This window comes from Cornus florida, unplaced genomic scaffold (genome assembly GCF_030987335.1).
Source record: "Cornus florida cultivar Cherokee Brave unplaced genomic scaffold, ASM3098733v1 CherokeeBrave_3.0.0_Hap2_Chr04, whole genome shotgun sequence".
Classification (NCBI taxonomy): Eukaryota; Viridiplantae; Streptophyta; class Magnoliopsida; order Cornales; family Cornaceae; genus Cornus; species Cornus florida.
The window spans coordinates 86,948,073-86,960,446 of NW_026775574.1; the positions used below are offsets into that span (position 1 = coordinate 86,948,073).

The 12,374-nt window shown below is 34.5% G+C and overlaps 1 long non-coding RNA gene across 2 annotated transcripts in view; it reads left to right on the top strand.

The window, feature by feature from the left end:
* LOC132302302 (uncharacterized) overlaps positions 1 to 12,374 on the top strand; it is a 53,457-nt gene that overhangs the window by 28,626 nt on the left and 12,457 nt on the right. The window contains exons 3-4 of one of the 2 annotated variants that reach the window (XR_009480804.1): positions 2,630 to 2,819; positions 11,534 to 11,666. This is a non-coding gene — a long non-coding RNA (uncharacterized LOC132302302). Of the gene's footprint in view, positions 1 to 2,629; positions 2,820 to 11,533; positions 11,667 to 12,374 lie in introns of those variants that run through there. The other variant, XR_009480803.1, reaches the window with a different exon arrangement.

The window sequence follows — 12,374 nt, forward strand, 5'->3', positions numbered from 1 at the left end:
CACATAGACATGCATCAATAACACAAGAAATAAAGACAAACACATGAACGTCTATTCTAGCATACATAGACATATGGATAGAATGAAATGATCAATTAGAAGCATTAAACCACATAAATCATTGAATATATATATATAAAAGTGTCAAGACATGAATCACAATCCAAATCCCCTCAAAAATACATAAATCAAGAAGTAGAAAGCATGCTTAGGGCTAACTCTAGCCCCAAGAGGATGTCTAGCCACTCATGGATGATATCCTCCAACCCTCAAGGGCAAGCTCCATGGAAGAAATCTGCTCCTTGGTTGATGAAGAGTCTCCAATGATGTCTCTAGCCTCCTCCTCTTCTTTGCTTCCTCCCTAAGAGTTCTACAAGGTATGATATGATATGATGTAAAAAGTAATTATTATCCTTATATAGGTAGCTCAAAAGACACCCAAAATGTGCTGGGGTCGTATAGTAAATATTCCCCAATGATTGGATAAAGGACAACTTTTTGTGAGATAGAAATTTGACTTTTTTCGTACTGGAGGAAGTTCGATCGATCAAACCTTGGACTTGGATCGATCGAACATGGCTGAGATCTATCGAACTTAGGCTGGATTGATCCATGATGGCAGCGCCTTTTTGGATAAAAACAAATTTGAGATATTTTGAAGATATTTTTGGGAAAAGTATAAAAGCGGTTGGTAAGGTGGTACAACTGGATAAGATCAATCATTTGGATAAGGACAAGAATGTTCGATCAATCAGAGAAGGAAGTTGAATCAATCGAACTTTTGAGATCTTTGAACAGGGACAAACATGGCTCAGATCCATCTTGAAGTGCTGAGATTGATGAAAGTTGGATCGATTGAACTTTTCTTGAGATCAATCGAAGTTGCTGAAATTCCACCATTTGCTTCCTTTTGCTCTACTTTGCTCTTTTCTTTGATTCATCCCAGAATTGCTTCAATTATGCTCTTATTTGGCTGAGTTAGCTTATTTTGGGGGTAAATACCTGAAAATGGAAATAACACAAAATCATTACAAAATGGTAAAATAAGATAAATAAAGGTTCGAGAATACCTAAGCTTAAGGGGTTTAAACACGCACTTTTCAGCGCTCATCAAGCACATACATAAACATAAGAGTAATTTAAGGTGATGTTCTCTATCTGATTGGAATTAGAGCTTATTGAAGATTCAAAATTTTTGAGAAGCAGTATTTTATTTGCCTTCGCATAATTCAGAATTTGAAGGAAAGGAGGAAGCGATCACACTTTGGGGAAACATTCGTAGAATATTTGTTGATCTACTTGTTGGGGAAATGGAAGTTTTAACAACTTTTAGAGGGATTTTAAAAAATAGATCTTGATTCATGTATAGAGACAAGTTTTATGTATGAAGAAGATAAGGATCCATTCAATTATAAATAGAAAACTTACATCAAGGTTTGAGTAAACCTTAAATTTCTCCTCTAAAGTGAATGTTCTCACTTATTGTAGATCCCTTCACTATATGTCTTTTCCTTAGTCCGCCATCTTCTTGGTAGTGATCTTGCGTTTAGGAATCACCCATGAACCTTCATGAATGACCTTAGAGAACAAAGCTTGTGGGAGCCTCCATTAGATGAGAACATTAACCCTCAAATCTTAAAGAGAGAAAATATTTTTTTATCTTCCAAAATTAATGCACAAAGGTGTAACCTAAAATATACATAGACCCCATGTATATATAGGCAAAATAAAAATTTAAGATAATATATTTTTCTCAATCTCTAAAATTCACGTGATCTCTCAAATCTAAAGGGCCTTTAATATCAAGTTAGGCTATAAGTGAGAATCATTTGGGCTTATTATTTTCTTCGCTACAATGAATTAATAATTGGCCCGGTCCATTATACCATGGACCCAATTTAATTAATTTATAAATCAATTTATACTCCACTAAAAGAAATTAATTGAGCTCCAATTAGATAATAAATAATCTCTAAGTCAATGTTGCATAATTTGTTATCGGATAAATAAAGTCATCAATCCAACTACTAAAATAATATATTTAGTTTGGTAACTTTGATTAAATCCGGCATGATCACAATAAAAATTTGTTTAACAAAAATAATAATTTAGTAAATAAATATATAGAAAATCATTTTGTCTAAAACACACAAAGACCTTCGAATTTATTTTGTGATAAATCATAATCAATACAAAATAAATATAAGTAGTAATGATGCAAATATTAAGAATATAACCCTCTAACTATTAATTACATAATTACCCAAAGTGTCGATCTTTGAATTCCGAATAATCCACCGAACAAATTAAAGTAATTACTAATTAATAAAAGAATCTATACTTCTCTCATGCTTAAGAGTCAAATGTTATGACAATGATAGAAAGCAATTACATACGACGGCTCTCACAATATATCTCAACCTAACGTGGATCTGGTTCAAGTCTTAGTTAATTAAGAGTCCATCCATAATTACCGACTATGAACTATTTATGATTACTATTTATGTTCATGTATTGATCGTCATTACATACATATAAATATCTCTTATAATCAAGTGGATACTATCAATTCCATAATGAATCAAAACATAATACATTAAATTCACCAATTGTATCAATCCTTCTACAGGGATCAAAAGAGTAAGGCTGAAGTCAAGTGTTATTGGATGAGGGAGTCGCAGAGCCGAAGAGGTTCAATAAATGGTTCTTGGTAGAATGGATTAGGTGTGAGCCTAAGTCAAAGCCCATTGTACTTTGCTTCACCTATAATGGATCGTTTCGCTCAGGATTACGAAAATCCTCGAGGTTTTTCCAAGATGGTTAGTTGCTTTCCACCAATCAGGATTTCCTCATTAAACACTCGTGTCATCTTTCAAACTCTGTTTACTTGCTTTTTCTTTACCATGTATATTTTTTTTGGTTATGGATGTTTAATTGATCATCATTGTGGGTAAATTAATTAATAATGAAAATTGGATAAGTTGACCTATTTACCCCCTTTTAGGTCAGTAGATTACTAATTCACAACTTAATCAACTAACAACTTCTGTAGCTCGGTGGAGGGGGGATATAATAAATATTTTATTAATTTTTTGATTCACTATTTATAGGAGCTGTATGACTTATGGATTTTATAGAATTTTGAAGGGGTCAAAAATTATTTTTTTAGTTTTACTATTTTATGATTCATTATTTATCGTTTAGGGATTCTACAATAAATAGTTGTCCTTGCCAACACCAACCAATGAGCGGAAACCCAAAAACAACGATGTCCAAGAAGTAAAATAAGCAATCACGAAGAATCAAAAAATAATCACAAACAAGAACACAATATATACGTGGTTCACCCAAAACTTAGGGCTATATTCATGGAAGGCACCGAACAAATTCTACAATAAAAAGAAGAAGGATGATAATGAAAAATTTCTTCTCAATTCCTCTCTCTATTTCTTATGTAGGCACAAATCACTCTCACCATGTTATCATTCTCTCTATCCTAAAATATGATAAGGATTGATATAAATAGTCCCAAGCCAAGGAACACAACCTGCCCTCAAGTATAGCTTTTTGGTGAGTCAAAAACTAACTTTTGTGAGTTGAATGCAACAAAATGGTTGTGGAATATAATATGGATAATTAACCTAGAAGGATGATGAATAAATTTAACTTGTTTCTTTATCCAATTTTTACTTATTTTAATTTTACCAAAATAAAACTAAAATCAAACCCACAAAGCAAAAATAAAGTGCAAGTAAAGTAAATAAAGTTTAAGAGATGACACCAGGATCTTTAGCGAGGAAAGCCCAATTGGTAGAATGGACCAATTGTTGTGGGAAAAACCTCATGAGCTATGCAGTCCAGAGCAAAATAATCTACTATGTTTGAAGCAAAGTACGTTGAACTTTGACTCAGGCTCACACTCTATCGTTCTATCAAAAACCAATCGTTGACAATCCTTGGCTTTGTGACTCCCCCGTCCAACAGCTCTTGACCTTAGGCTTACTCTTAATCTTTTTAGAAGAGTTACAGATAAATTAAATAACACTTCACGAATGCTTTGATCCTTTCAAAGTGTGATCGTTTCACCCATTTTCTTTAAGATTTGAATTTGATGAAGAATGAATGAATTCTGCTTTTTGGAATCTCTGAATCTTCAATTATGCTCCAATTATGACGAGATAGAGAACAACACTCCTAAATCACTCTTGTATTTATGTGTGTTCTTTCAAAAATAAAATCAGAAAAATCAGATTGATTTTCTGAATAAAAAACTCACTACGATGGCTCTTAATTAAACCTGAATTTGTATGCAAAAAGCCGTGAAATCCTAATTAAGAAAACAAGTTTTTTTAAACTTTAAAAAACCTAGATATGCTTGAAAATAAGGTAAATTCCTGCATATGATTTTGGAAAGAAGTCTAAACCAACAAGGAATCAAAACATATCAAGAAACTAAAGTTACCTAAGTAGATTTGGAGTCTTGAACTGGTACTGGATTTTGGCTACCGGTTCAGGATGGATAGAGAAAAATCTGACATCAATGGCTACCTGTTCCCAAAGTTGGCTACCAGTTCCCAATGGACAGAATAGAATTCTACTATTTAGCTACCTATTTCTTGATTTGGCTACCAGTTCTGAATGGACAGAATGTAAACTTCTTACTTCAAACTTTACTTCCTAAGTGTTCCTACACACTCACATACCTTTCTAAAGCATTGTTATCATTATCTCGGAGTGTATTAAAGTATGAACGTACACTTGAACTTCTTCAAATCCGTATCCTATCTTCAATCTTTAAATTCTGAACCAAAATATTACAACTCGATTGGACTTATTTTGACAACAAAATTAACCAATTAAAAAATATATATATCTCACAATCTCTCTCTCAATATATATATATATATATATATATATATATATATATATCACAATTTTTGTAACTTCTCACAGATTGTGTCCAGTTTACATGTTGATGTAAACAGTCCAAGATGGACCAGTTCCCGAAAGTGTGTCTTGTCACACTCAAATTGTAGCCAAGCGGAACTGATTAGGAAAAACTTGGATTGGTCCAAGTCCTCTAAAAAGTTATCCCTATAAGTAGTATAGTGTTTACAACCTAAACAAATACAAATGACACGTATCCAAGTCCATCTAACCTGAATTTCAAGTTGAACTTTCAGTTTTTCCTTCCATTTTTTGAGACGTCGGCCATGGGAATGAAATTTTAATCCCAAATCTAAAGTTGCTTTTTTATTTAGAGGTTTTTCAATTACCATGATAATGCAAAACAAGAGCTTAACAAATGATGTTGGAATGCTACAATTTTTCATCAAGTATGTAGCTAGTACGTTAGATAAAATATGGAGTTGCAACAATGAGAAGAGGATACTTTCTACTGATGCTTATACCAAGGGCTTCTATCACGTCCATATCCTGGCCTCTTTCTCCACCTGGCAATTCAAAATCAAACTTATGCATAAGCTTTGCTAATGCAACTTCATTTAGAGTCATGGCAAATGTGATTCCGGGACAACCCCTTCTGCCAGCTCCAAATGGAATGAATTGAAAGTCTTGCCCTTTAAAATCTATTGAAGTATTCAAGAACCTCTCTGGACGGAACTCTTCAGCATCTTCCCACAATGACGGGTCTCGCGCAATTGCCCAAGCATTGATAAACACTTGTGTACCAGCTGCAACATCGTAGCCCATTACTTTGACATCTTGAATGGCTTCTCGAGGAACTAGAAATGTTGAACATGTGGCTCAATTTGAGGCTTACATCACCCATGACATCATCTTCTTGGCCTCCAAGTATATGTGTTCATCAAGATTTATTCTTGGACTCCAAGAATGTGTGCCCAGCAAGTCTTTTGAGTGGTCACCAAGTAACCTCATTTTGGTGTCCCATTTTGGCTATAAATAGCCTTGCCCTCCATGGTGTTGAAGCATCCCAAATCAATTGAGTGAGTTTGTAATATCAGTTAATGGGTGAGAGAGTTTGGGTGTAATTGGGCTTTGGGTGTGAGCCATTTTGCCTTGTATCTCTTTATTTCTATAGTGAAATATTGTTCTGTCTTCTCCCTATGGATGTACGCATAGCCGAACTACGTAAATTCTTGTCTCGTTTGTGTGTGTGCCTATTTATTTTCTTGTCATTTATTTTTCTCTTGTTCTCATAAACTCCTATTCGATCCTTATTTCATAACAAACTGGTATCAGAGCTCAGTTCGTGTATTGTGTATGGATACTGTTCACATATACTATTTGGGTACTATTCACATATACAGTACTATTCACCGAGAATTATTTTGAGGAGTTTTTTGAGATGTCGACCAAATACGAGATTGAGAAATTTGATGGCAAGATTAGCTTCAGTCTTTGGCGCATTAAGATGCAGGCCTTGCTGACTCAGCAAGGTCTAAAGAAGGTATTGTTCGGGAAGGACAAGTTGCCAACAACTATATCCGATGAAAACAAAGATGAGGTCGATGAAAAGGCGCGCAGTGCGATTATTTTAAATTTACCTGATGAGGTGCTGCGTGAAGATATTGATGAAGACACGGCGGCAAAGTTGTGGATGAAATTGGAGAGTCTATATATATGACAAAATCTCTCACCAACAGACTTTATCTAAAATAGAGACTCTACACCCTTCGTATGAAGGAAGGTATGCCTCTTAAGGAACATATTGATAATTTCAATTCTATTATTATGGATTTGAAAAATACTGATATTAAAATTGATGATGAGGATTAAGCCCTTATTTTGTTATGTTCTTTCCCTCCTTCATATGAGCATTTTGTTACCACACTGTTCTATGGAAAAGGCACTATTAGTATGGAGGATGTTAAATCCTCATTAAACTCTCAGGAGTTGAGGAAAAAGGTGTCTGAGAATATTAGAGATGAGCAGGTCGAGGGTCTATTTGTAAGAGGCAAAGGTGGGACAAAGGGTTCTGCTAGTAGGGGCAAATTTAGATCTCATAAAAATGTGGAATGTTACTACTGTCACAAGATAGAGCACATCATCAAGCACTGTCCCAAACTAAAGGCAAAGAATGGGAATGGCAAAGAGAAGGTTCAGGAATCAGCTTCTGTGGCAACTGCTACAACGAGTGATTCAGAAAGTGACGATTATGTTCTCATAACAACCTTGTGTTCTGGTATGTCATTTAATGACAGTTGGATTCTTGATTCTGGTTGTTCCGTTCATATATGTCCTAATAGGGATTCTTTCTCTTCCTATGAAGAGGTGAAAGATGGTTCGATTTTAAAGGTGGACAGGAATGCTTTCAAAATTTTGGGAATTAGAACAGTCAAGATCAAGACGCACAATGGGTTGGTGAGAACATTGTCAGATGTGCGACATATACCGGATCTGAAGATGAATCTTATTTCAGTAGGTGTGCTAGACTCCAAAGGTTACAAGGTTGTAACAGAAGGTGGAGCAATGATGGTCGTGATGGATTCTCTTATGGTGCTACAGGGCACCAAGGTGAAAATTTTGTATCTTCTCCAATGGAATACAGTAACAAGTGGAGCTTGTACGGGGTCTTCTACAATTAGTAGAAATCTGCGTTCGGGTCTTGGCAAAAAAAGAGTTAAAAAGAGGAGTTACGATCCTAGTTCTCAAAAGGGTTGTGAGGGGACTACACAACATGGTGGGAGAATGAAATCCATTTTTAGATAGCAATCGAAATTGCAGCAGTCCTTACAGGGAGGCAGACCTATGAGGACAGGTGTGATATTGACTTGCAATAATCTTAGTGGCAATGAGATAGTTCATTCGAGTGCCATTAAGATACGAGGAAAAGTCAAGGACGTCTTATTCTCCACAAGGGTGAGAAGATGACTTTTATTACCAGCCGGTGGTTTGTGGGCAGTTGGAGAAGGTTGCTGAATGTGATGTCAAACTTGGAATTTTTGAGGTTGTTTTTGGTAAGCATTTAGAGTTTGACAAAAATACTGGAGGTATGCTTGTGGCTACGCAAGACATTTATGGGTTGAAGAATGAGAGCCCGATGGTTAAGTTTGAGGATGACTCAAACTTAACTAAAATTCTTAATTAATTTGTTTTGTAGAGAAGACAGTTTGTTTTGCAGAGATACAATGGGTTATTTGTATTTTTGCCAAAGTGGAGATTTGTTGAACATGTGGCTCAATTTGAGGCTTGCATCACCCATGACATCATCTTCTTGGCCTCCAAGTATATGTGTTCATCAAGCTTTATTCTTGGCCTCTAAAAATGTGTGCCCAGCAAGTCTTTTGAGTGGTCACCAAGTAGCCTCATTTTGGTGTCCCATTTTGGCTATAAATAGCCTTGCCCTCCATAGTGTTGAAGCATCCCAAATCAATTGAGTGAGTTTGTAATATCAGTTAGTGGGTGAGAGAGTTTGGGTGTAATTGGGTTTTGGGTGTGAGCCACTTTGCCTTGTATCTCTTTATTTCCATAGTGAAATATTGTTTTGTCTTCTCCCCGTAGATGTAGGCATAGTCGAACCACGTAAATTCTTGTCTCGTTTGAGTGTGTGCTTATTTATTTTCTTGTCATTTATTTTTCTCTTGTTCTCATAAACTCCTATTCGATCCTTATTTCATAACAAACAATGGTAAAGGAGAATGTAACTGCATAGATTCCTTGATTATCACTACTTTCAAGTAATGCATTTTTTCTAAATCATCCTCAGTTATGTTCTTTTTGCCTGTGGCTATTCCTCTAGCCTCATTCTGCAGTTTCTTCATGACTTCAGGATGTCTTAAAAGCTCTGTCATTTCCCATTCTAGAGATGTGGAGATAGTTTCAGTTCCAGCTGTAAACATATCCTACAAAACAAAAGATGGTAACTAAAAATAAGTTGTAAGATCTGCGCATATGAAATTTTAAGTCACCCAGTGTTTGTAGATATATCATCGTAGATAATTGTTTCAAGGATTATTGCTTAAAACAAATGTTCCAAATACTACTGCAAAGAATAATTTGTACGGGTAGCAGCTTCTTTTTCTTAATAATTGTTTACCAAATTTCACTAATTTTTAATCTTTCAACCCGTGAACTAACTAAGGGTATGTTTGGCTTGTACTTTTGCTTCATGTTTTTTGCTTTTGCTAGCGTACTGTAGTGAAGCAAAAGCATGAAGCATGTCTGGTAATATTTGTTGTGCTTTTGAATAGTACCGAAGCGCTTCCAAAATTAAGGCCAAAATCAGAACCATCAAAATGATGTTTTTGTTTGCTTCCGCACTGTAACGAAGCACTGTTAATAAAAAATAAATAAAATAAAATAAATTTTCTAAAATAATATTTTTAACTAATTAACCATTCAAATTATCAAACTTGCAATACTTTTTACCAAACATGCTTTCATATTTTTGCTTCTAAAAATCTTGTAACAAATTTATGTTACCAAACAAGTTGCTAAATAGTGTTGAACATACTCTAAAAGCATAAATATTGCTTCTACTTTGAATCAAAGCAAAAGCACAAATCAACAGTGATTACCAAACGGGCCCTAAGAAGTTACTCATTTACTAAAAAAAAAAAAAAAGTTAAAGTCAGACTTACCAAGATGAGAGCTTTAATTATGTCTCTGTGGAGAGGAAAAGTAACGTCCTCTATTTGAATTCAAAGTAAAACGCATAAGAAATCCTCTTGGCCTTCATTATCTTCAAAACTCGTACCACCATTGCTCTCACTATTTTGACAATTCATATGCTCTTCTAACACACCCTCTAGAAAACTATCGAGGTCTTCATCAACTTTCTCCATTTTAGCATTCAAACCGTTGACGTGATTCAACCATGCAATCCATGGGATATGGTCCCCCACATTGAAAGCTCCCAAAACCTCCATATATTCCCTAAATAGCTCTTTTAACTTCCTCTCACATGTCCCTTCATACTTCTTTCCTAATGCTATGCCACACACTACATCATTTGTTAGTGAGATTAACATTTTAGTCAGATTTAATGGTGAAGAAGAACAAGAATATTGTTTGATCTTCTCCAACAGAAGGGTTGTCTCTTCTTCTCTCACTTTACGAAAAGACTGAACCCTTTTGTTACTTAGAAGATGGAGCACGCAAATGCTTTTTGTGAGATATATTTTTATGATTGGCAAATTTCTGTAACAAAATAAGTCCTAGTAGAGTTGTAATTTCAGTTACCATATTGACATCAACTGCAGAATTGGAAGTTTGTTCAGAAGAGGAAAATATTGTTGATCATCGAAAAGGCAAGAATAATACATTAGGACATCGTTTCCCACTTAGGACACAATTAACTACAGGGTATATGTTCAGAGTTACCAACAACTGAAAATCCAAGTTTATATTGGACTCTGTCAAGTGGAAATCGGCACCAAGGATTTGGAACTGGTTCTAGAAGCTGCAATTTGAGAAACTCTATACTGTCCTTTGGGAACCGGTACCAAATATAGGAACCGGTTCCAGAAGTCTTGATTGCAAAAGGTTTTTAGTTTCCTTGTTCTGGTTAATTCTTTTTTGATCCAGCTTACCTTTTAAGTCCTATGCACGAAATTTCTTTTATTTTTAGAAGGAATAGGACTTTACAAACCTCTATATAAACCATGTCATATACATTGGTTGATTTACGGCTTTTGATTTACAAATTCATTATTCTTAAAAGCCTTAGGAAGATTATTTTTGCAGAAAATCAGAGTTAATTTTTCTATCATCTTTCTAGAACACATACACATAAACCTATAGTGAGTTTAGAGTTGTGGTGTTCAAATCCTGATTGTGATCATACAATTGCATCTAAATTGATCAGACGAAAGCAGATCTACTTCTACATCGATTTCAAACGATTGAAAATCAGAAGTAAAAGCAATCGCACTTTAAAAGGGTTGGAACATTCGTGGAATGTTGTCTAATCTACCTGCTACTCTTCTACAAATGTCAAACATAAGTCTGAAGTCAAGTTGCTGTTGGACGGGAAGTCGCAAAGCCAGATGATTGTCACCAGTTGGTGTTTGGTAGAATGATAGGGTGTGAGGCAGAGTCAAAGTTCGGTATACTTTGTTTCAAGCATAGTGGATTAGTTTACTTTGGATTGCATAGTCCACGAGGTTTTTCACATAACAGTTGACGTATTTTATTAACTGGGGTTTCCTCGCTAAAATTCTGGTGTCATCTCTAACTTTATACTTTGCTTTATTTTATCTCCATGTGATTAATTGTTTAATTGCTAAAATAAGTAAAGTTGGTAAAGACAAAGATCTGTTTTAAAATAAGCAAAACTTTCTAAATATTACGCTGCGTACGACTCACAATTTGGTATCAGAGCCAATCTTTACACATTGAGTTGATCCTTGTGGAAAGTTCTGTTTTATTTTGAAATTTGATTTCAGCGTGTCTAAAAATTCTAGAAGGTTCCATAAAAATAGAAAGAATATAAATTACAATAAAGGAAATCCTTCTAAATTGAAAGATAAGGAAAATAACAAAGATGTTTCTATTGCTTTTATTGCTCATGTTGATAATGATACTACTAATAATTCTTCTTTGTGTGTAGGAAATCTTACCCAATTTGAGTTATTGAGCAAGGATGTCAAGGAGAAATCTAAGAAGTTGATGTAAACTTTAATTAATTTGTGTTAGACATTAATCACAAATAATTATAAATCCTTGGATCTTAGAACTTTAATTAATTTCACATCCTTATAACGCATAAATATATATTGTTAGATATATATACCTCGATTCATGATATCAAACCTTGTTGAGATTAAGTCCAACGTCCAGATCCTTTAACCACAAACGAAACAGCAACTCTGATCAACAAGCAAAAGTGAAAACTGGTTTCTCTTTCTTGGCCTTTTGCACACATAAAACTTTTTCGTATTGTATCATTAATCATACATAATTGATAGAGTATATGCACTTTTATAAAGGCAGAGAGAGGACCAGTTTTCCTTATTAGTAATTAATTCCACTTTCCATCAAAGTAAGGAACAAGAAAGGAAAACACTTCTCTAATAAGTAATTACCTAAAAGGTAAGTATAAGTTAACCAAGAATAAATAATATTAATTGATATCTATTTACTTAGCCGCCAAGTAATATGTCACATATCTAAATCATGTGGGCCACAATTAAATAAATAATCTTACATTCTCCCACTTAGCACATATGATAATTTTTGTAGTGATTTAGTAAATAGTCATTAGTGAGCACCATAAATCAAATTAAGGTATTAAGTTTGTCATCATAAATACCATGGTAAACAAACTATCAATGTGAGTCATGGCAGTTGTATGTCCCTAAATGACATAGTCCCTTCCATGTACTAAAACACTAGTAACCCATTTAACATAATCTATAAGTGAGAAACATCAATAAAGGTCTAGCAATAAT